This window comes from Lutra lutra, chromosome 13, assembly GCF_902655055.1.
Source record: "Lutra lutra chromosome 13, mLutLut1.2, whole genome shotgun sequence".
NCBI classification, from domain to species: Eukaryota; Metazoa; Chordata; class Mammalia; order Carnivora; family Mustelidae; genus Lutra; species Lutra lutra.
Genome location: NC_062290.1, coordinates 39,105,530 through 39,128,611, shown reverse-complemented (window position 1 = coordinate 39,128,611; position 23,082 = coordinate 39,105,530).

Genomic DNA, 23,082 nt, shown 5'->3' with positions numbered 1-23,082 from the left:
AAACATGTGCTCAATCCTTACCCTTTGCCTTGCCTTGACTGATCCCTGGTCCAGTTACTGTCCTTCCCATAAGTATCTGTCTCTTAGAAATTTTATTTTTAAGTTGGACCTCATAATCTGTTCCAATCTTATTACAGAAAAGATCTTATATCTATTCTATTTACCAACTGACCTTCTAACTGATGAATTTAATATTTCTTGCTTTAAAGCCCCTTAGTATGAAAAGGTTAGTTAGAAGCAAGGTGGGTATTTTATCTACTCTGATGTTGCTTTGGAAATCCCTTCATGGCCACTTGGCTCCCTTAACCCAAATTTATTCTCTGGCCTCTACAACATTACTAATGGTGGAAGGAAAAAACTAAATTTACTCCTTTACTAATATTGGTAGGGAAAATTTCATTCTGATTGGAACAAGAAATGTTGTCTTGTACCATCTGTCAAAAACATAACTAGGATAAAGCTATAAATGTGGCTAAGAAAGGGACATTTGCTTCATTGGCAATAAGATTTAATTCAGCTTTTATTCTTTTCATTTTTAAAAACTTTTTATTTATAATTTTACCTTATTTTATGATTTTATTCCAAGTACAGCATTATATTAGTTTCAGGTGTATAATATACTGATTCAAAAATTCCATATATTACTCAGTGCTCATTAAGATAAGTGTACTTTCAATTTCCTTCACCTATTTCACCCATCACCCCATCCACCTCCCCTCCGGTAACCATCAGTTTGTTCTCTATAGTTAAGAGTCTGTTTTTCAGTTTGTCTGCCTTCTTTCTTTTCCTTTGTTCATTGTTTTGTTTCTTAAATTCCACATATGAGTGAAATCATATGATATTTTTCTTTCTCTGACTGACTTATTTTGCTTAGCATTGTACTCTCTAGTTCCAATCATGCTATTGCAAATGGCAAGATTTCATTTCTTTTTACGGCTGAAGAATATTCCATTGTATATATATATATATATACAACCTCTTTGTTGATTCATCTTTCAATGGACATGGGCTGTTTCCATGTTTGGCTATTGAAAGTAGTACCACAATGAATACAGGGTGCAGGGCGCCTGGGTGGCTCAGTGGGTTAAGCCTCTGCCTTCGGCTCAGGTCATCATCTCAGGGTCCTGGGATCGAGCCCCACATCGGACTCCCTGCTCAGCAGGGAGCCTGCTTCTCCTTCTCTCTCTTCCTACCTCTCTGCCTACTTGTGCTTTCTGTCAAATAAATAATTAAAATCTTTAATAAATACATACATACATACATACATACATATAGGGTGCACATATCCCTTCAAATTAGTGCTTTTGTACTCTTTGGGTAAATACCCTGTAAAGCTATTACTGGGTCATAGGATAGTTCTGTTTTTAAATTTTCAAGGAACCTCCATAATATTTTCCACTGTAGCTGTGAGGGTTCTTTTTTTTCTATATCTTTGCCAATACTTGCAGTTTTTTGAGTTTTTTATTTTAGTCATTCTGATTGGTATGCAGTGATTCCTCATTGTGTTTTTTATTTGGATTTCTGTGATGATGAGTGATAATGAATACTTTTTCATGTGTCTGTTGGTTATCAGTATGTCTTCTTGGAGAAATGTCTGTTCATGTCTTCTGCCCATTTTTTTAAATTGGAATATTGGTTTTTTTTGGTGTTGAGTTTTATAAGTTCTTTATATATTTGGATACTAGCCCTTTATTAGCTATGTCCTTTGCAAATATCTTTTCTCATTCAGTATGTTGTCTTTCAGTATTTTTGGTTGTTTCCTTTGCTGTGCAGAAGCTTTTTTTTGATGTAGTCCTGATAGTTTATTTTTGCTTTTGCTTCTCTTGTCTCAGGAGACATATCTAGGAAGATGTTATTATGACTGATGTCAGAAAATTTATTACCTGTGTTCTCTTATAGGATTTTTATGGCATTAGATATCCTTAATCCATTTTGACTTTATTTTTATTCATGATAAAAGAAAGTGGTCCGGTTTCATTCATTGTATGGTTCTGCCCAGTTTTCCCAACACCTTTTATTGAAAGATACTACATTTTTCCTATTGCATATTCTTCTTTTCTTTGTTGAAGATTAGTTAACTGTGTCATTGTGCATTTATTTGGGGGACTTCTATTCTGTTTTGCTGATATATGTGTCTATTTTGTGACCATATTATACTGTTTTGATTATTACAGCTTTGTACTTGAACTTGAATTCTGGAATTGTGACACCTCCAGTTTTATTTTTTACTTTTCTTTTTCAAGCTTGTTTTAGCCATTTGAGGTCTTTTGTGGTTCCATACACATTTAGGATTGTTTATCCTAATTTTGTGGAAAATGCTTTTGGTACTTTGATAAGGACTGTATTGTATCTATAGATTGCTCTGAGTAGTGTCAACATTTTAACAATATTTCTTCTTCCAATCCATGAGTATGGATTTTTTTTATTTCTTTGTGTCATCTTTAGCTTTTATTCCATCAATATTTTATAGTTTTTAGATTACATATCTTTCATACCTTTAGTTAACTTTATTAATACCTATTTTATTTTTTTTTTGAGTGTAATTGTAAATGGGACTTTTTAAAAACTTATCTTTCTGATACTTCCTTTTTGGTGTATAGAAATTCAATAGATTTCTGTACATTGATTTTGTATCCTGTGACCTTAATGAATTCATTTATCAGTTCTGTAGTTTTTTGGTGAAGTCTTTAGGGTTTTCTCTAAATATTATCATGTTATCTGCAAATATGGAAGATTTTACTTCATCCTTACTGATTTATATTCCTTTTATTCCTTTCTCTTATCTGGCTTCTGTGGCTAGGACATTTAGTACTACATTGATTAAAAGATGGTGAGACTGCACATCCTTGTCTTCTTCCTGACCTTACAGGGAAAGCTTCCAGTTTTTTTCTCCATTGAGGAAGATGTTCGCTATGGGTTTTTCATAAAAGGCCTTCATTATTTTGAGTTATGTTTCTTCTAAAGGGAACAGAATTGAGGGTTTTTATCATAAGTGGATATTGTACTTTGTCAAATGCTTTTCCTGCATCTATCAAAATGGTCATATGATTTTTATTCTTTGTCTTAGTGATATGATATATCACATTGATTGATTTGTGATTATTGAACCACCCTTGCATTCTCGGAAAAAATCCTATTTGTTCATGGTAAAAGATTTCTTAAAATATATTGTTGGATTCAGTTTGACAAGATTATGTTAAGAATTTTTATATCAGGGCACCTGGGTGGCTCAGTGGGTTAAGCCTCCGCCTTCAGCTCAGTCATGATCTCAGGGTCCTGGGATCGAGTCCCACATCGGGCTCTCTGCTCAGCAGGGAGCCTGCTTCCCCCCCCCCCTCTCTGCTGGCCTCTCTGCCTCCTTGTGATCTCTCTTCATCAAATAAATAAATAAAATTAAAAAAAAAGAATTTTTACATCAATGTTCATCAGAAATATTAGACTGTAGTTCCTTTATTCCTTTTTTTGTTTTGTTTTGTTTTGTTTGATGTCTTTATCGTGTTTTAGTATCAGGGTAATGCTGGCCTGGAATGAATTCGGAAGTTTTCCTTCCTCTTTTATTTTCTGGGAAAGATTGAGATGAATAGATATTAACCTTCTTCAACTCTTTGGTAGAATTCACTTTCAAGCCATCCGGTCTTGGACTTTCATTTTTTGGGAGTTTTTTATTACTGATTCAATTTCATTGCTAGTTATCAGTATGTTTGAATTTTCTGTTTCTTTCTGATTCATTTTTGGGAAGGTTGTTTCTAGGAATTTATCCATTTCTTCTGGTTTGTCCAATTTTTGCATATGACATATGATTTTTCATAATATTCTCTTAAACTTGTTTATATTTCTGTGCTATTGTTATTTTTCCTCTTTCTTTTTTGATTTTGTGTTCTTTCTCTCTCCCTCTTTTTTTTCTTTTTATGAGTCTGGCTAGATGTTTATCAATTTTGTTAATCTTTTCAAAGAAGCAGGTCCTGGTTTCATTGGTCTGTTCTATTATATTTTTAGTTTCTATATCATTTATTTATTTCTGCTGTAATTTTTTTTTTAATTTCTCTCTTTCTGCCAGACTGGGCTTTTGTTTGATTTTTCTTTTTAGCTCTTTTAGGTATAAAGTTTAGTTATTTATTTGAGATTTTTCTTGCTTCTTGAGATGGGCATGTACTGTTATAAACTTGCCTCTTGTAACCTCTTTTGCTGCATCCCAAAGATTATTGGACTGTTGTGCTTCCATTTTCACTTATCTTCATGTAAGTTTTGGTTTCTTGGTTGGCCCATTCATTGTTTAATAACATGTTATTTAACAATTTTAATTACTATATGTCTGGTTGTGGATAAACTTGGGTTGATTTTGTTGAATATCCTTATGGCCATTACTTTAAATTCTCCATCAAGTTTGTTATTTATATCCATTTCACTTAGTTTTCTTGCAGTGGTTTTGTCCTGACCTTTCATTTGAGACATATTCCTCTGTCTCCTCATTTTATCTATCTCTCTGAGTCTGTTTCTCTGTGTTAGGAAAGTCAACTTTATCTCCTGTTCTTGAAGAAGAGGACCTATAGTGTCCTGTAGTGAAGTGTCCCATAGTGAAGTGTCCCCTATTTACCAGAAACTGGTGTTTCAAGTATGTCTCCTATGTGTGTTGCATATAGCCCCCTGTTTTATCTTGGCTGCTTTTTCCTTCAGCCCATTCATCTACAGTGACTCTCTTTGCCTATTGTGGGCAGGGTTTGTCCTTGTGTTGTTAGTAGACCACTCTGAAGCCATGTTAGGCTTGAATTAGGCAGACTTGGCTTTTGTCAGAGATGCAGTAGCACCAAACTACAGGGTGATTTCCTTATGTTGTCTCCTGAGAAGTTTTCATTGGTGTATGGGACAAATAATCACCAACTGACCATCTGTAGCTTGCTGTTGGGGCTTCAGTCTGACTGGTGTGTGTGGTTATCATCCCCTCTCCCCAGGACAGGAGTCACTTTGGAGTGATGTTGTCCCCTGTCAGGTTCCTTGCATACTTCTAGGCTTGTGGCCCTGATTTGAATGACCTATTGCCAAGAACATTTTGGAAGGGGTATGGTGCACAGTGCCTAAAATACTTGCATACTGGTGAGAAGCAACATGTGATCATTGCAGGAACCAGCCTTCCAGGGCCAGTCACACAGTTTTAACAAGGTGTGTGCTGGTCTGCTGCAAAAAGAGACCTTCCACTGCTGCTCCCAGGATGACGGCCAGCCAGGGCTAATCTGCAAAATGTTTGCAGAAGGGTGTGCAGTTTTAAGAATGTGCAGGCTGGACTTCCACTGTATGTCATTGTCATACAGCATGTATAAGCTTGTGTATGGCCTAATGACTTGACTTGCATATATCATGAAATGATTACCACAATAAATTTAGTTAACATCCACCATGTCATGCAGATAATGTGATGAAACCTCCTAGATTCTACTTTCTTTACAGCTTTCAAATATACCATATAACAATATTACCTATAGACCTTCTGTTTTACATTGCATCCCTAGTACTTACTGATACTATTACAAGAATTTTGTATCTGTTAAGCACCTTCCTCTAATTCCCCTCTCCCCCTTGCCTTTTATAACCACAAAGCAGTTACAAATTTTTTGTAAAAATGTTTTTTATTGGTTTGTTTTAGATTCCACATAAAAGTGAGATCATATAGTATTTGCCTTTTTTAATCTGATTTATTTCACTTAGCATAATGCCTTTAAGGCCCAACCATGCTATCCCAAATGGCAGGATTTCCTTCTTTTTTTCCAGCTGAATGATATTCCCCTGTTCATATATACTACAACTTCTTTACCCATTCATCCATTGATGGATGCTTATGTTGTTTTTCTGACATGGCTCTTGTAAATAATGCTGCAATAAACATGGGAGTACAAATATCTCTTCAACATAGTCTTTTCATTTCCTTTGGATATATTTCCAGAAATGGAATTGCTGAATCCTAGGTGGTTCTACAAAGGCAAAAACTCCCTGCCTTCTATATCATTGTGTAATCATGATTATCACAGGGAATGTAGGTGGTCAGCATAGATTTATTAAAGGACAAATCTCCATAAATTACATTATTTCTATTCCATGCCTGGCTCAGTTAATGTATGGATTTTCAGTTGCTGTGTAACAAAAGAGCCCCAAACTTAGCTGCTATACACAATAAAAATCTATTATTTCTTATTATTACTGTGTTGGTTGAGTGGTTTCTTTGCTGATTTCACCAGAGTTGACTTATACATGTGTATTAAGCTGGAGGATTTGCTGGACTAGAAAATCCAATATGGCCTGTTTGCATGTCTATGTATGCTTCTATGTATTCTCTGTAAGATAATGGTTACTTACTTTAAATAGTACGCCAGGCATGGTTTATTTTTCTCTGACTTCTCAATTATATTTCTTTATTGTTAAGTAAATGCACTTTATACTCCAAAAATCAAAATTATGATTTTTATTTTATGTATCATCTGAGTGACCTTCCTTTATGTAGAAGATCTTTTCACCCTTTTATAGCACTATTATAATCTACTATAATGCTACTCATCCTGTGAGTAACACCATTATAAGTCTCTTACCTGAAAATATATTGCTCAACCAGCCTTGGCACAGTCACTTTGATTTATTTATATTAAATTTTAACCACAGTCCCATGCTTTCCTCACCTGGCCCATATCATCATTCTTATGTCTTCCAGTTCTGACCAAAATCCATTTCTCTCTTTTTTATACACTCCAACATAGGCATGTGTGTATGCACACATATATTCTCTCTGTCTCTCTCTCTCTACCATCCCTCCCCCCACAATCAATGGAGGAAAGAAACCCATAAAATTTAGGGCCATATTCTAGAATATTACTTCTATCTGATTTTAGGTAAGTTTCATGAGCTCATTAAGACCTCATTCCCGGGACGCCTGGGTGGCTCAGTTGGTTAAGCGGCTGCCTTCGGCTCAGGTCATGATCCCAGTGTCCTGGGATCGAGTCCCACATCGGGCTCCTTGCTGGGCGGGGAACTTGCTTCTCCCTCTGCCTCTGCCTGCCTCTCTGTCTGCCTGTGCTCGCTCGCTCTCACTCCCTCTGTCCCTGACAAATAAATAAATAAAATCTTAAAAAAAAAAAAATAGAATGTTCTCTCCTTTCCTATGCCTTCTCAGGTGCCCACCTGCCCAGAGGCTGAGTTGGTAAAGAAACAAATACAAAATATATAAATTGATCACAATTGTTATACGAATTTTGAAAAAAAAAAAAAACACCTCATTCCCTTATCTTCAATAGTAAAGTCAAATTATACTTATCTTAGCAGGTCCCATGAGATAAGCATTAGAAAAAATAAAGTTTTATAAATTGTAAAGGACTATACAATGGTCAATTTGAATTCTATGGACATATTTATGTGAATATATAATGTGTACCCATATTCATATTTTCAAATTTATTGCCTTTTCATTTAAGAATAAGTGATTGTATAACTTACTCAGTTCTTTTACTTAAAAACTTAAGCTGAGATACATTGCAATTTATTATTGTTTTTCCAGTTAAACTTAACTTTGCTATAGTTGACTAAAAAATTAGTAATTATAGAAGACACTTGACATATTATAAATCATTATGACAGGTATTTTTTTTTAATGTGAGTTTGTTTTCCTTCATTCTTTTATTAAAATAAGACAATTCTCAAAATTTGTCTATAACATGTTTAGTAATACATATTTAGACAGAAATTCATTTTTCTCATGTGCCCTTAGTGAAATTTTATTAGTATAAAAATAGCAATTTTTAGTTTTACTGTTAACTTCATTGGAGAATGAGTGAATTATCTGAATTGCGAGAAATGTAAATCAGTCTTCAAATTACCAGAGCACATAATACAATGAAGTGGAGGTGATATATTAAAATAGCATTCTTTCTTTTCCTTTACTTCTTTTCCTCTTCCTTCATATATATATGAAAGCAAGAATGATATATATGTATATATATACATATATATGAAAGCAAGAAGAATGATATATAATATATATATACATATCATATGTATATATATATATCATATGTATATATAGAAAGTTCATGGTTTGGGACACAGTTGATTAAGTGTCTGCCTTTGGCTTAGGTCATGATCCTGGGGTTCTGGAGTCAGACTAGGGCTTTCTGTCCAACAGGAGTTTGTTTTTCCCTCTTCCTCTGCCTCTCCTAACTCTTGTGTGCAATTCGTGTGCTCGCTCTCTCTCCTTCTCTCTCTTACTTGCTCTCTCTCTCTCTCTCAAATAAAAAAATACAATCTTAAGAAAAAAAAAAAGAACATTGATGTTTTGTAATGCATTCAAGAATTTTCTGGAGAAAAATTTGTCTTTCTTTTCTTTCTTAGTTATTACTGCTTTTATAAGGCACGAGTATAATAGTTTACGTGCCCTAATTTTCTATCTCTTAAAATGGAAAACTTATGCTCTGCTTTTTGAGTGAATTTCACTTCTGTTAATGTTGTTTATTTTATCACATCAGGTCACACTTAACTACTTCACAGAATACTTTTTTTATACTGAGTTCATTTGGAAGAGATGTTACAAAGTGAGAAATCTCAATTGCTTTAGAATTTATAGAGCAGGTTCTTTACATTTCATTATTAAAATGTAACTTAATTTAATCACCCAACCTCACTTACACTCACAGTACATTAGCAAAAGCTACCCAGATCTTCATTAATTTAATCTTATCTTACAGGTAGTCATGGAGAATGCCTGTGGAATTAATAAACAAATTTAAGATGCTCTTAAATAAAAATAAGAAGAGCATGTCTGTTTAAATTTAATCTTCCATTTATAAAAATATAAAAATATAAAACTTATGATGGAATATTATGCAACAGAAAGCTTCACATAGACATTTGAAATGGTATATATTGCAAAAATAATCAGGTCTTAGCAATAATTATGGATAAAATTTGTGACTGATCAAAATAATTATCATCAAGATGCTTCAAAATATGTAAGTATGAAATGCATGTGTGAATTCAATTATCCAATTATAGTTTTTGAAATATGTAAATATAGTGGTTGTATCCCTGTTGATGCTATAAAAACTGGAAAATATTTATAATAACATAAATAAGAAATATAGCCTTGAATTTTAATTTTTAATGTACTGCCACATTATCTTAAGGATACAATAAGCAATACAGTATGCCACTTTTTGATTTATGACAAAGATTTACTAATTTTACTACAATTATCTAACCTTCGGGGAAAAATTTTTCAGTAAGACATGTAGTTTTTTTTTTTGTTTTGTTTTTTTAAAGATTTTATTTATTTATTTGACAGAGAGAGATCACAAGCAGGCAGAGAGGCAGGCAGAGAGAGAGGGCGAAGCAGGCTCTCCTCTGAGCAGAGAGCCCGGTGCGGGGCTTGATCCCAGGACCCTGGGATCATGACCTGAGCTGAAGGCAGAGGCTTTAACCCACTGAGCCACCCAGGCACCCCAAGACATGTAGTTTTAAAGAGAAATATTTTACTGAGAGCACACAATTCCTACGTGTACAGGGAGAAACATTTTTAAAATGTGAATACACCAATGCAACTACAGTCCATAATGAAAATACAATATTATTTTGTTACATTTACTTCAAGGTATGAAATATTTCCTATGCTGTTATAAAATGGTATTGAAAATTTTTATTTTTTTCTGTCTGGCTAGAATTGACTTTTGAAAATTAACCTTACCTAAAAAATCGTTGGCAAGATTACTTCCTACTTCCAGGAGTTTACAGATTCTATTGGATTTCCTATGTACACATTCAGACTGCATATTTTTTAAAAATTTATTTTTAGAATTACCTTCTGAGACATTTTCACAAAATTTGAGAATATATTAATTCACTCAATTAGATTTAAGGAAATCAGAAGATCAATACTGGAGTTACAAGAAAGAACTCCAAGGGTGTAAATCTAAGATAATATCTTCTAGTATAAAAGACTGATAATGGACAGGGAGATGAAAAAACTCAAAATTATTTTAAGAAAAAGTATTTATACTTTATGAAAGATCTTCAGTTCAAATGAACAAGTATTTAGATACCATGAGCATGTATCATATCAAATAAGATATGGCATATTTAACATATTAGTACACTTGTTTTTGTAAAAAAATGGTTTGAAAAATTTTTTAAGGACTGTTGTGATGAAGTTAAACATGTTTACTTTTTTTGTGTACCTCCTTTTACCTCTTTCTTATTCTTTAGCCATTGCAACTTTTTCTTTTTCTTTTCTTTCTTTCTTCTCATCTTCTGTCATAGTCTCTGATCCTTTGGAGAAACTATTATAAGTCATATTTTATAGGATTCTTTAAAAAAGGTCTGGGATGTACAGTTGCAGATGGCATTAATCAGCTCCACTACACATTCTTTATTAGTTTTTCCATCCTTTTTGGTTCACTTCCCCACTCATTCTGTTCCCAGGTACCTGCTTCAGACTCAGCATTTGAGGTATCCCAATGAAGATACATACAAACAGGATGTCTGAAAACTCAGCAAATTGCTTTTCTTCATTAGTTAAAATGATTGTAATTTTTCTTTATTCTATTTATGTAATGAATATCAGTGATGGGTTTTTTGTTGCTATATCAGGTATTCCTATATATTAATTTTTTCTTCTTTCATGGAAGATTTGATTAACTGTAACTTATTTAAGTTTTTGTATGTTCATAGGTAAAACAAAATTTTATTATTGTTTAAAATTAATTTATTGAGTTATAATAGTTTTGAATCTTTTTTTTGTTTTTCTATCAAATTAAAGGATTTCCAAATATGTAAAAAATAATTTAGATGTAGAAAACAGATTATTAATAGTTTTCAGCACATCTCTTTGAACTTTGCTAGATCAAATAGAGAAGTGTTAGATAAAGAATATAGGTAATGAATATAATAAATATCTGATTCAGCTTTGCCAAATGTTATATCCATATAAATTATAGGACAAATCTCAAAAAACTTTTTGTTTAAAAAAAGTCATCTCTGGGCCCAACAAAATTAAACTCAGTAAACATGTAAATGTTTCTGTATCTCATGGTAAACAAAAATAAAGCACAAGTAAAATGGTGGCTTTTTGAAAACAAAATAACTTTTGTAGCATTTATTACTGAAAACTGTGACATCTATAAATTAAGAGTTTTCACATTGTAAAGAAGAAAGAATACTCAAAAATGCATCAATAAATTCTTTAGAAAATTATACAATCTTCCAATAATAAATTTAAAAATGTTAAAATTCAAAAGTAACATTGTTTAAAAATTAAATTATAAAATTATATTTTCCTATTGATGAAGCAAAGATTATTTACCTTTCTATGTAACCTATGATCATATGCCATGAAATCAGCAATTGTAGGATACCTGTGATTATAAGCTTGCATAAATTAATGTTTACTCTGCCAACATAAAATAAGTGATAACGTTTATAAGCTTGTCAATAACTCAACTTTAGGAATTCATTCTACAAGCATAATAAGCAATGCATAAAATATTTTGTACTATTTGTAAAAGTGAAAATTTGGTAAGAGACATATGTTTAATAGATAACATTAAACTGATAAAATTAAACAATTAGAGGTCAATTAGACTATGTTTTTTATGAGTTTCTGATGATGTGAAGAAGTGGTTTTTAGAAATAGAAATTGAAAGAGATAAAAGAAAGGAAAGATAATTTTTTTTCTAGTTTAATGAAACTATTTAGGCTAAAAGAGACTGCAGTCCTACAGATTTAAATGTAATCAATGTATAATTATTAAGACTAGCATAGTAAGCTTAATTTTATTATGCTTTGTTATGATTTTCTTAAATGAATATATATAACATTCTACCCACAAAAAAGTTATTCTTAAAAATGAAATACAACAAAAGAGGTTTCCCTTATTATATTTTATTTTCTTTGATTTCTATTATTTTATAATTTATAGCTTTTATTTTATCTCTCTATATCCACTATAATGCAGGAAATAGTTTGTAAAAAAAAATAAAAAACCTTCATTTATCAAGCATAAATAGCTCTTGGAATCATCAAGCTGAGGTGCCTTCTTTCTAGAAAATGTATATAGAGAAAGAAAATTTAAATATCCATAAATATACATTGATGGAAACTTTGCTTTGACTGAAAGCAGAGCATGAATTTCAGAAGCCTCTTACTTAAATAAAGCCTTTCTATTCAAGTTATTTCATTTCTTTTTTCATTTTCCTTCAATCATATAAACAAAATCTTTTGTCAAATGTCATTCCTGCCAGCTTACACTAATCAAATGAATAATTGATCCTTATGTTACACCACAGGGAGTTTCTTTCTTGGCTTGTGTTTTTTTTACAATATATTTGAGGATTTTGTGAGGCAATTGAATCCACTATTTGCTGCCTTGTCTCTCATGTTAGCTATTTTACGTAAATTTATTTACTGGGGAGTTGTAAATGGCACCCTGCTGTCTTCATGAAGAAAAAAAAAATAGCTTTTTTACATTCACAGCAGAGAGCAGAAATCAAACCATGGATGAATAAAGAAAGAAGGATGCTTTAAAAGTAATATATTAGAAAAGATACCTGTTTTAAAATTCCAGCTTCTGACCTCTTTCTAGCAGAGAACTATTGTCTTCTTTATTTACTATAATCACCTGCATTAACATCTCAGAGTTTTTGCCTAGATTCATATTTGAAAAGATATATGTGTGGTAGTAACAGTAGTAACTTTGATGCAGGCAGGCTGGGTCTGAGGACCAAGAGGTGGTTCCCACAAGACCAGCCAAGAGGATCCTTGGCATTATGCAGAATAGAAATCAAATGTGAGCCAGCAAAGGTGTATGCAAAATTCGTTGAATAGCTTAAGTGACAGGTAAAGAATAGTAGATAGAATGTCTTGGAGATTCTGAAAGGAAAGGAGAATGAGTCTCTTTGTTGCCCGGGGTTAGAGGTTTGTATTGGAAAGGGGTTCAGGGATGTTTCCTTCAGGAATTTGGGGTAGGCTCTGAGTAAAGGCAAATGTCAAGTGAACAGTAGGTGTTATTCCATGAATATTGATTAGTGTTGATGGTAGTGTCAACCAAAATTTGTATGAAGCTAATATCCTGGAGCATGTTTAGGATCCAGCTTTTCTTAGATATTATCAGGTATTTGGGGCCTAGGATTCAACTCAGAGTAATTAGCTTCCTTTTTCCCCTTGAAGTGGGAACATAGCTTCTTTGGCTCATCCAGAGGCACTATATAGAACATGGGTAAATATATAGAACATGAACAGAAAGACAGCAGAGATGGTGATTGTAAAGTTTCGCAGGCGAGGTAAACACAACACCAGGCAAGGTAGGAACAAGGCAAGATTTATTAAAGGCATCTCCAGCGAAGTTTTAGGGCTCGGGAGAAGGGGAGCCAGGAAAGTCCTGCGGAAAGGAGGTGGGCACCCTCCAGCGAGGTTCCGGGACTCCGGAAAGGGGAGTGGGGGAAGTTGCAGTGGGAGGGAGTCTGCGGGAGTCTTTTATTGGGCCAAGGCAGGGCATGAGGGCTCCTGATACTCCTGTTTCCTGTATAGGTATCGGGTTACCTATGGAGACCTGACCTGGGCTTATACGCTTTTGGCGGGAGAGTCTAGGGTTAAGGAAGGGGGTGGGGAGGGGACTGGAAGATGGCGGCCCCGGCGGTCATTTCTATTGTTCCTCCTGCATTCCTGAAACCGCCGACTCAACAATGATGTTCTAAAATGGAGGTCCTTTGAGCTTTCCTACCTCAACTTGAGCTCAGAGTGCCTTAGATACTCCCAGAAGCATTTGAGAACTGCAAGAAATACTGGTTGGAAAGTGGGAAAATTGTTCAAGGGAAGGAACCTTCTGAGTATATTCTCTCAGTGATTTTAGCATAAATCTATGGCTACAATTATAAACATCATTGCTATTTTTGTATTTGTCTGTCCATATATAGAAGCCTGTTTTCTCTTGTCCATAAATCAGATTATATTTATTTCTCTTGTTATTACTCCTTGCTAGCTTTTCTTAAAATTATCTAACCAAAGGAAATATTTAAGATGACATTATATACCCATAAGAAGAGCTTGTGAAATGAAGCATCATTAGGTTATCTTTCTTAGTGAAAACAAGTCTTATATAAATTACTTTGTGAAAAAATATATATTTTTCAAACTATAATTCCATTTTTAAAATATTCAAGAACAAATTTAAAAAATATATCAGGAGGAATACCTGGGTGGCTCAGTTGGTTAAGCATATGTCTCTTGGTTTGGGCTCAGGTCATGATCTCATGTTTTGTGAGATCCAGCCCTATGCTGGGCTCCGTGCTCAGCAGGAGTCTGCTTGGATGTTCTCTCCCTCTGTCCCTTCCCCTACACACACACTCTCTCTCTCTCAAATAAATAAATAAATCAGGAAATTGCTACACTCTATTTGAAATTGCCTGTATCCTTGGACATTCTCACCAACCATGTATGAGAGTTTCAGTTTCTCTACCACCTTTTTAACACTTCATATCATCAGTTTTACTATTTTTTTTTTATTTTTTAATTATTCTAATCAGTAGACAGTGGTATCTCATTTTTATTTCAATTTGCATTTCCCCATAATTGATGATGTTGAGTGTATTTTCATGTGTTTATTTGACACCCATAAGGTGTATGCTCTATCTCAAAATGTCTCTTCATTTTTTGTAATTTATCTGTTTATATTATCTTATTTTTCATTTTAACAGTTATTTATATACTCTGGACTTATATCTTTTGTCATAAATGTGATTTATATATATTTTCTCTGTTTTCACCTTATCTATTCATTCTCTTAACAGTGTAGCAATGCATAAGTTTTTTCTTAATTTTGATAAGGTTTAAATTATCTTTTTTTGCTTTTGTGCATCATGGTTTTGGTGAAATAATCTTTGCTGAATCTAAAGGTATTCATATTTTCTTTTATGTTCCATTCTAGAAGTTGTATTAACTTCTGAATCAAGGTCCAAGTTTTGCCGTTAGAGGTTCAATTGTTTCTATACCTTTTTTTGAAAAGAATACACTTTCCTTATTGAATATAGCCAACTTCATACCTTCATTACAAATCAGGTGACTATATTTGTAGGGCTTACTTTCGGCCTCTAATCAGATTCATTTATCTAAATTTCAGTACTTTCACTCAGAGGTGGATTGCTTCACTTTTTAAAAAATGTTGATATTTACATTAGCTATGTTAAAAGATAAACTGAGGCATATTAAAAATTTTAAGACCTTATTTGAACAAAAATGAATTGGAATCAGGTAGTACCAATCCAAAAGTAGTTAGGAGTGGTCCAATGCAAGGAGCTGGAGAAAGACTTTTGTGGAGAAGAGGCAAAAACAAAGCAAGGAAATCATCTGATTGGCTGTAGCTTAAAGCCTAGTTAGCTGTTTGTGATTGATTGTCCTTAGCTTTCAATTCATATCCCAGAGGCACTTACATGCTTGGATTTTGATTTGCTTGCATAAGCTGCTATAGCATGAGAGCCACCTCAGTCTAATGGCTTCCATTTTTAATTAATTTAGCACCTACCTTAACATCAAAGGAATTAATACATGCAAAAATTTCTGATCAAGGGCTAGCATGTAATGAATGCCCTTTATGTGTTAGTTTGTCTATCATAATATCTGACCTCAGATCAGCAGCCTGTTTCTCTGTCTCTCCTTTATGCTCTGGAATTCCCATAGGGCTATTTATTAGACAATTAAGGGACAAGTATATAAGTAATCACATGTGAAAAACAAATTATTAGGAAAATAAGTTACTAACATTTGTTTCTAATTGGAAATTTGTAAGCAGAGTCTCCCTATACTATTTCTCAGAAAACAAGAGTTTCTCAGAGTATGGTTTAGGAAATGCTCTTCTAGCTGTTATGGTATATAAAATAATCAGCTTCAAAAGTTTGCTATATAGCAAAAAAAAAAGAGAGAGAGAGAAATAAAGATATAGGCCTTCCTTTTTTTTTTTTTCATCTTTAGTAAGTGTTTCTTTGGGGACACACAGGTTTGTCATTCAGTTGCATCTGGAGAAATCCCAGTTCTAAACATAACTTGAATTTGCCTTTGAATATAAAAGGGCTGTGTAATTTACATTTTTCCATATTTCTGTGTTTCTCAGCACACCAGGTTTCCATTCATCAAAGTAGGATAATTTTTCATATTGACCATAGCAAAAAACAAGTGTCGTTTCTTCCATTGCTTCTTTTATTACCTGTCTCTAATCTCTCTTCAGCACAACCCTCAAGCATTATCAGCCTTAGAAGAGAATAAATTGAAAAATCAAAGGGTGATTTTTAAATCTGTGCACAGCTGCTCTAAAAACCAAATTCCAACAAGGGGCCTCCCTGTTTCTCTGTCATGAGGTTTGGCTATAAAAGCATGCCTGTGAGGGACAAAGGGACTCAATCTCTCAGTGAGAAGAGCTCTTTATTCAGATCAAACACAGACCTCTGGGTGATTGACAGGGGTTTCAACCTCCCCTCTGTTTTCAAGCACCCAGCACACCCAGATGTAGTCCCTCTGTCCCTTGTAGATTTTCTGGGCAACGCTTCTTCGACAAGGATTTTTAGGACGTATCTTCGAGTCCATAGTTTAGTATGTAATGCTTAAAGTCTTGGTAAAAGAACGATACTGGTAATAACTATTCTCCTTCATTATTCTAGAAAATTCACTTAGGAATAGTTAAAAACAAACATGCACCATCTTCCATTATTCTTGTTAAGAATTTTCTTATTAAGTTTTATTAAAAATTTTCACATATGTGTATGTGAGAAAACATTTAAACCATTTAAAAACAGCATATCTGTGAATACTGTATTCTAATATTCATGATTCTGTTATGACAAATATCAGTGAGAGAACACTCTAGAATATAGAATTAGTAACTCAGGTTTGAAAAGTTTGAAAGTATTTATATAGTCTCTTACAAGGTGTATTGACGTTTATTTATTGTGATATAGAAAAGCACCTTAAGTTGTACCTAGTATAAATGAACCAGATGTCACTTAGAAACAGAGAATGTGTGGGGGCGCCTGGGTGGCTCAGTGGGTTAAGCCGCTGCCTTCGGCTCAGGTCATGATCCCGGGTCCTGGGTTCGAGCCCCATATCGGGCTTACTGCTCAGCGGGGAGCCTGCTTCCTCCTCTCTTTCTGCCTGCCTCTCTGCTTACTTGTGATTTCTCTCTGTCAAATAAATAAAATCTTTAAAAAAAAAAAAAAAGAAAAAGAAACAGAGAATGTGTGAAAGGAAGTGTACTCTGGAAGATGGGGACATTAAGAGCATTATTGAAGATTAAACAATGTAATACAAGGTTTGTGTGGGTTTGTTTGTTTTCAGAAACTTTAGATTATTTTTGAAGGAAAACACCACAAGCAAGAATGAATAAATAGCTCAAAGCAATTTTTAAAAACCTCTTTATTGAGGTATAATTAACATACAAAAAGCTGTACATATTTGATAAGTACAACTTGGTGAGGTTAGAGCAAGTTACACATCTGCAGGACCATCACCACAATCTATGCCATAAACATATCTATCAACTCCTAAAGTTTCCTCCCACCCACCATGCAATTTTTAGACACATGCTGTGTATTTTATATATTCTCTTTTCTTGTGTACAGACATGTATGCACACAGTGCACAACCATTACGTGGATCTATAATGTAATTTACCTTCCTGATGTACCTAAGATATTGATAACTGCAACTAATAATAAAACCAAAGGACAAAAATCAACATGAATGCTTTCAAAAGGTGCCTTAATGGGTTAAAATATCAATATTCACTTTTATTAATTATATGTGTTCCATAAACTCTTAGTGTGATGATGACACAAACAAAAGGTTAACATTGTTTTTTGTGAAAACAAAAACAAAAACATCTATTTATATTATGTTGTGTGTTGAATTGTGTCCTTTAAAATGATATATTGGGGGCGCCTGGGTGGCTCAGTGGGTTAAGCCGCTGCCTTAGGCTCAGGTCATGATCTCAGAGTCCTGGGATCGAGCCCCGCATCGGGCTCTCTGCTCAGCAGGGAGCCTGCTTCCTCCTCTTTCTCTGCCTGCCTCTCTGCCTGCTTGTGATCTCTCTGTCAAATAAATAAATAAAATCTTTAAAAAAAATAAAATAAAATAAAATGATATATTGAAGTACTAATCCCTGAATTTATGAAAATGACTTTACTTGGAAACAGGGCATTTGCAGAAGTAATCAAACAAAGAGGAGGCCATGCTGGATTAGTGTGGGCCATACATCAAATCATTTGTATCCTTGTAAGAGGAGACACAGAGATATAGACACACATATGAAGACAAACAAAGATTGGAGTGATGTGTGTCCAAGTAATGTCAGCTGTTGCCAGTAACTACCAGAAGCTAGGAGAAATCCATGCAACAGATTCTCTCTCGGAGCGAACATCTTGGATTTCAATTTTCTGGTCCCCGGAACTGTGAGAGAATAGATTTCCATTATGTTAAAATACCTCGTTTTAGGATATTGTTACAGATACCCTTGGAATCTAATATGCTGCTTTTTAACTGATATACTATAGAAACAGAATCTATAAAATATAATTAAGAAAATTTTAAAAAACTGAAATTACAAAGTCTAGAAGGAGCTGTAACTTTTATCTGTCCAGATTGTCTTTCGTTAAAATGTTCTTTAGCTTTATATATTTTATATGTTTACCACATTTTAGTTGTTAAGTTTATTAAAAATTCCTTTGCACTTTATTGATTTTTATATCATAATAAAATGGCTTTCCCATTATTAAATATAATTAACTTAAATACTTTTACTTTTTCATTTTTATATTTAAATATTACAGCTCTTCTGTCCCTCCCCTCCCTTCCTCCTTCCCTTTCTTCCTCCCTTCCTTCCTGTAGTGTAATAAGAAAAGCTGAGCTTTATGCTTCAAACAACCAAGACTCAACTGAACAAAAAGTCTCTATTACCTATAGTATTTCATCATTTCTCAAATAACTTGAACTGTGTCCTTTATTACACATTACATTATATATGACAATGACTTCCTTTTGTGCTTTCTACTCTGTTTCATTGATTTTCCTCTTAATTATTGAAAGACTGTCAGCTGTTGACAGTCTTTTTGGTTCAGATTCTCTCAGTTATTCTAAGAAGTGTAATATTTCAAATAAAACTTAGAATTACTTTTTAAAAAGCCATTGTCATTTAACTTTAATAATATATTTAGCTTATATAATCAGGAAACTAAAAATAATAATAGCAGTTATTAGAAGATATTTCAGTATATGTGTTCTAAAATATGTATGATCTATATATCTTGTTCTAAGCAAGAAAAATTTAATATAGCATATTATTCCTACATATATAATTTCATTCCAATCTTGCTCTTTAGTTAACTGAATCCATATGATATATGCTATTTTTCTTTATGGGTACATCAATCATCTGTACCTACTTCAATCATATCAACAGTCTTGCAACTCTATACACAAATGAGCTATGATAATTAACAAATATGTTTTTCCCTCAAAACTATCTACATAATTGCCATCATAAATTTTTTTTTTTTTAAGATTTTATTTATTTATTTGACAGAGAGAAATCACAAGTAGGCAGAGAGGCAGGCAGAGAGAGAGGAGGAAGCAGGCTTCCCGCTGAGCAGAAAGCTCGATGTGGGGCTCGAACCCAGGACCTGGGATCATGACCTGAGCCGAAGGCAGCGGCTTAACTCACTGAGACACCCAGGCGCCCCTGCCATCATAAATTTTGTAAAAATTAAAATAGTTTACTGATTTTAATTGCTTTTCTAATTTAGTTAAGGTATACTCTTTCTGTCTTTCCAATTTTATTTCTTTATTGTTCTTCATTTTGTTTCTTTTCCTTGGAACAATGCAGCAATAAATATGAATTTATTTAAGTACTTTGTAATTGATAAGTTTACAAAGTAGGATAGTTGAATGATCTCTATTTTTGAAATATATTTCAATTTTTAAGATATTGCAATGTAACTATAATTCACTTTTGATTACTCTTTAAATCAAACATCTATCAAATTTTCAATTTTTAATTTTTTTTTTAATTTGACAGAGATCACAAGTAGGCAGAGAGGCAGGCAGAAAAAGAGGAGGAAGCAGGGTCTCTGCAGAGCAGAAAGCTCAATGCAGGGCTCAATCCCAGGACCCTGGGATCATGACCTGAGCTGAAGACAGAGGCCTAACCCACTGACCCACCCAGGTGCCCTGATTTTTATCAATTTTTCAATATTTTCCTTTTTGTAATATCAATGCATGTCTGCCATTTATTATATTCATTATTAATTTCTCTTATTAATTTCTAATAAGAACTTTGGATAGAAATTTTATTTGCTGCAATAATATTTTTATTCAGTTTTTGTTTGTTGATAGTATTTATATCTATTCTCATCAAATATCTATTTTTTAATAGTTTCTTGATTTTTATTCTTATAAATGAATTTCTATACTCAAATAATTCATATAGTGTCTTAGATTTCCTTGTAACATTTTCATGTTTTTAAAAAATACATTTAAATTTTTTTCTTCTTCTGGATTTTAGTTTTAACTATGATGAAGTCTGGAAATTCATTTTTCTCTCTCTCTGTTGAATACAATATGTCTGCTACCATTTATGAATCTAAGATTTTTCCATTTTTAACTCCCAAACTTTTGCAAAACCTATAACCTATTTGGCCCAGGTTTTATACAGTCCAGAATTAGTGCCCTGGATTCATCCTCAAAGAACAAGGGAGTAAAGATGGGGGAGAAACACTGCAGCCTTCCTGCAGTCAGATATGGAGTTGTTTATTCCTTTCCATTCAGCCAAGTGAATGGAACCCCCATACCCACAAACAGAAATCATACACATGTATCTTCTTAGGAATACTTTATTCCACCTTTCTTCATTATCCCTCTTCCTTCACTTTTGCTTGCTAAAATCATCTCCCAAATAAAGTACTAGCACTCAAGTCTTTTTCTCAGGTTTATATACAAGTGAATAAAACTAGAACAATTTTTAAGATCATTTTATTTAATTCCATGAAAAACTCAAGATTCTGTTGGGATTTTATCAAATACTTATATTAATTGTGAACTTATATTTTTAGGATGATATCCAAGGATTTTCTGTAAATAACTTTACATTTGCTTTTAGATATTTTTTTACATCTGTTAATGGTTTTATAATAGTTTCACGTAGATGTTGTCTTTTCTGAGTATTTCTTCTTGAGTTTTTTCAAGTATTTTATTGTATTTCATTGTTGCCAGTGTAATATTTTTGTTCATTTCACTGCTGATATTTAAGGTTAAAAATTAAGATAAATTTTTTCATTCTAGGAACCCTAGCTTGGGAATTTTCTAGGTTTTCATCTTTTCATTTAGCAAATCAAGGAGATTTTATATTTTCTGAAGCTGATGTAAGTCACTTTGTTTTCACCTTCTATTTGCCAAATTCTCCAAGGAAATGTTAAATCATAAATGTGATATTAGGCATCCTTGTCTAGATAATTGTTTTAAACAAAGCAATTCATTGTATCACTTTTTTTTCTCCAGATGTATTTCCACTTTTTACATAGGCTTTCTTTTGGGTTATTGATACCAGTCTTTATTATACCTGCTTTCTGGTCCAGTGATAATTAAGAATTTATATTAGGCTGCTCTGTTGAATTTTATCAAATGCTCTTGCAGCATCTATTGATAGGGTGTAATTACTTTTTTCTTCTCCTTTATTACTGATGTAATTAATTTACTAAGAGGCAACTGGCTTATTAAGAATATTGGTATGCTTTTTACAAAGACTGCATAAAATACCAGACAGGTTTGGGTACTCTTTTAAAGGTTATAATTTATATTATTTTTTTTTAAAGATTTTATGTATTTATTTGACAGAGAGAGAGAGATAGCAAGAGAGGGAATACAAGCAGGGGGAGCGTTGGAGAGAAAGAAACAGGCTTCCTGCTGAGCAGGGAGCCCTACCCAGGGCTTAATCCCAGGACTCCAGGATAGGACCTGAGCTGAAGGCAGATACTTAATGACTGAGCCACCCAGGCACTTCTGTAGTTTATATTCTAAACTAGAAAACTATATAAGGAGTTATTTATCCCATGTCCAGTGTGTATGGACCTGAAAGCCAAGCAATGGAAGTAGAAATGGCTTCTTTTGCCATTATATCTAATGAACCATTTCTACATTTTCTTCTTCTCCTAAATTTATAAACTTTGTTCATCCAGAGGCCTTTACACTCAGGAATTGTTTCCATTAGAAGACACAACAATAATTCCAAGAGAACTAGATATTGAGGTCCTCTCCCTCAAAATATAAATTCCTCATGTCATTCAACAAATAGAGAACAATGGAGGTTACTGCATTTTCTGAGATAATTATTATCAAGGCAGGTGAGATTGGGCACTAAGAATGTATCTGGAATCTGAGAACCATTTGGGTAATTCTAAGTACTGTCACACCCAGTAGTAAAAATTAATAAATTAATTATAGTAGTTCATCTAAGCTATACCTTAAACACTCAGATATTTCATTTTTCATAGTTTGAGTTACTCCATCAAATAAAAATCACTGATTGAAAGAGCTATTTTGGAACTTGGGGCATAAGAAATAAGCAGTAAAATACCATTATAAATAAGATTATGACAAAGTACAAAAATAGAGAATATAATAGTTATCCATATTTTTTACCTTACTGGGTTTCTGTGTATGTTTTGTATATAAAGCAATTATTTTTTTTTCCTGTTATTCCTTTTTACAGCTATTTTATATAAACACTGTTATTGGTGACTAATTATATAATTTATCCTTTAAGTTATAGAATACATAGGGGGAGACTGTAGTTAACCAGAGGTAGAATAAGTCTCATGCAGGAAGAACTATGAAGAATGATATAACTTTACTTATTTTGTGGAGAGATTGAGCAATTTTTTTTCTTTAGCAAAAAAAGCATTGTTACAGTTTTTATTGTGTTAAAATTTAAGGATAAGTAGATGAGTGTATTTAAATGTTGAGTAGACAACAGTTATACTGTATTGCATATAATCAGTTGACATTTGGTATCCATTTCTACTTCTTTCC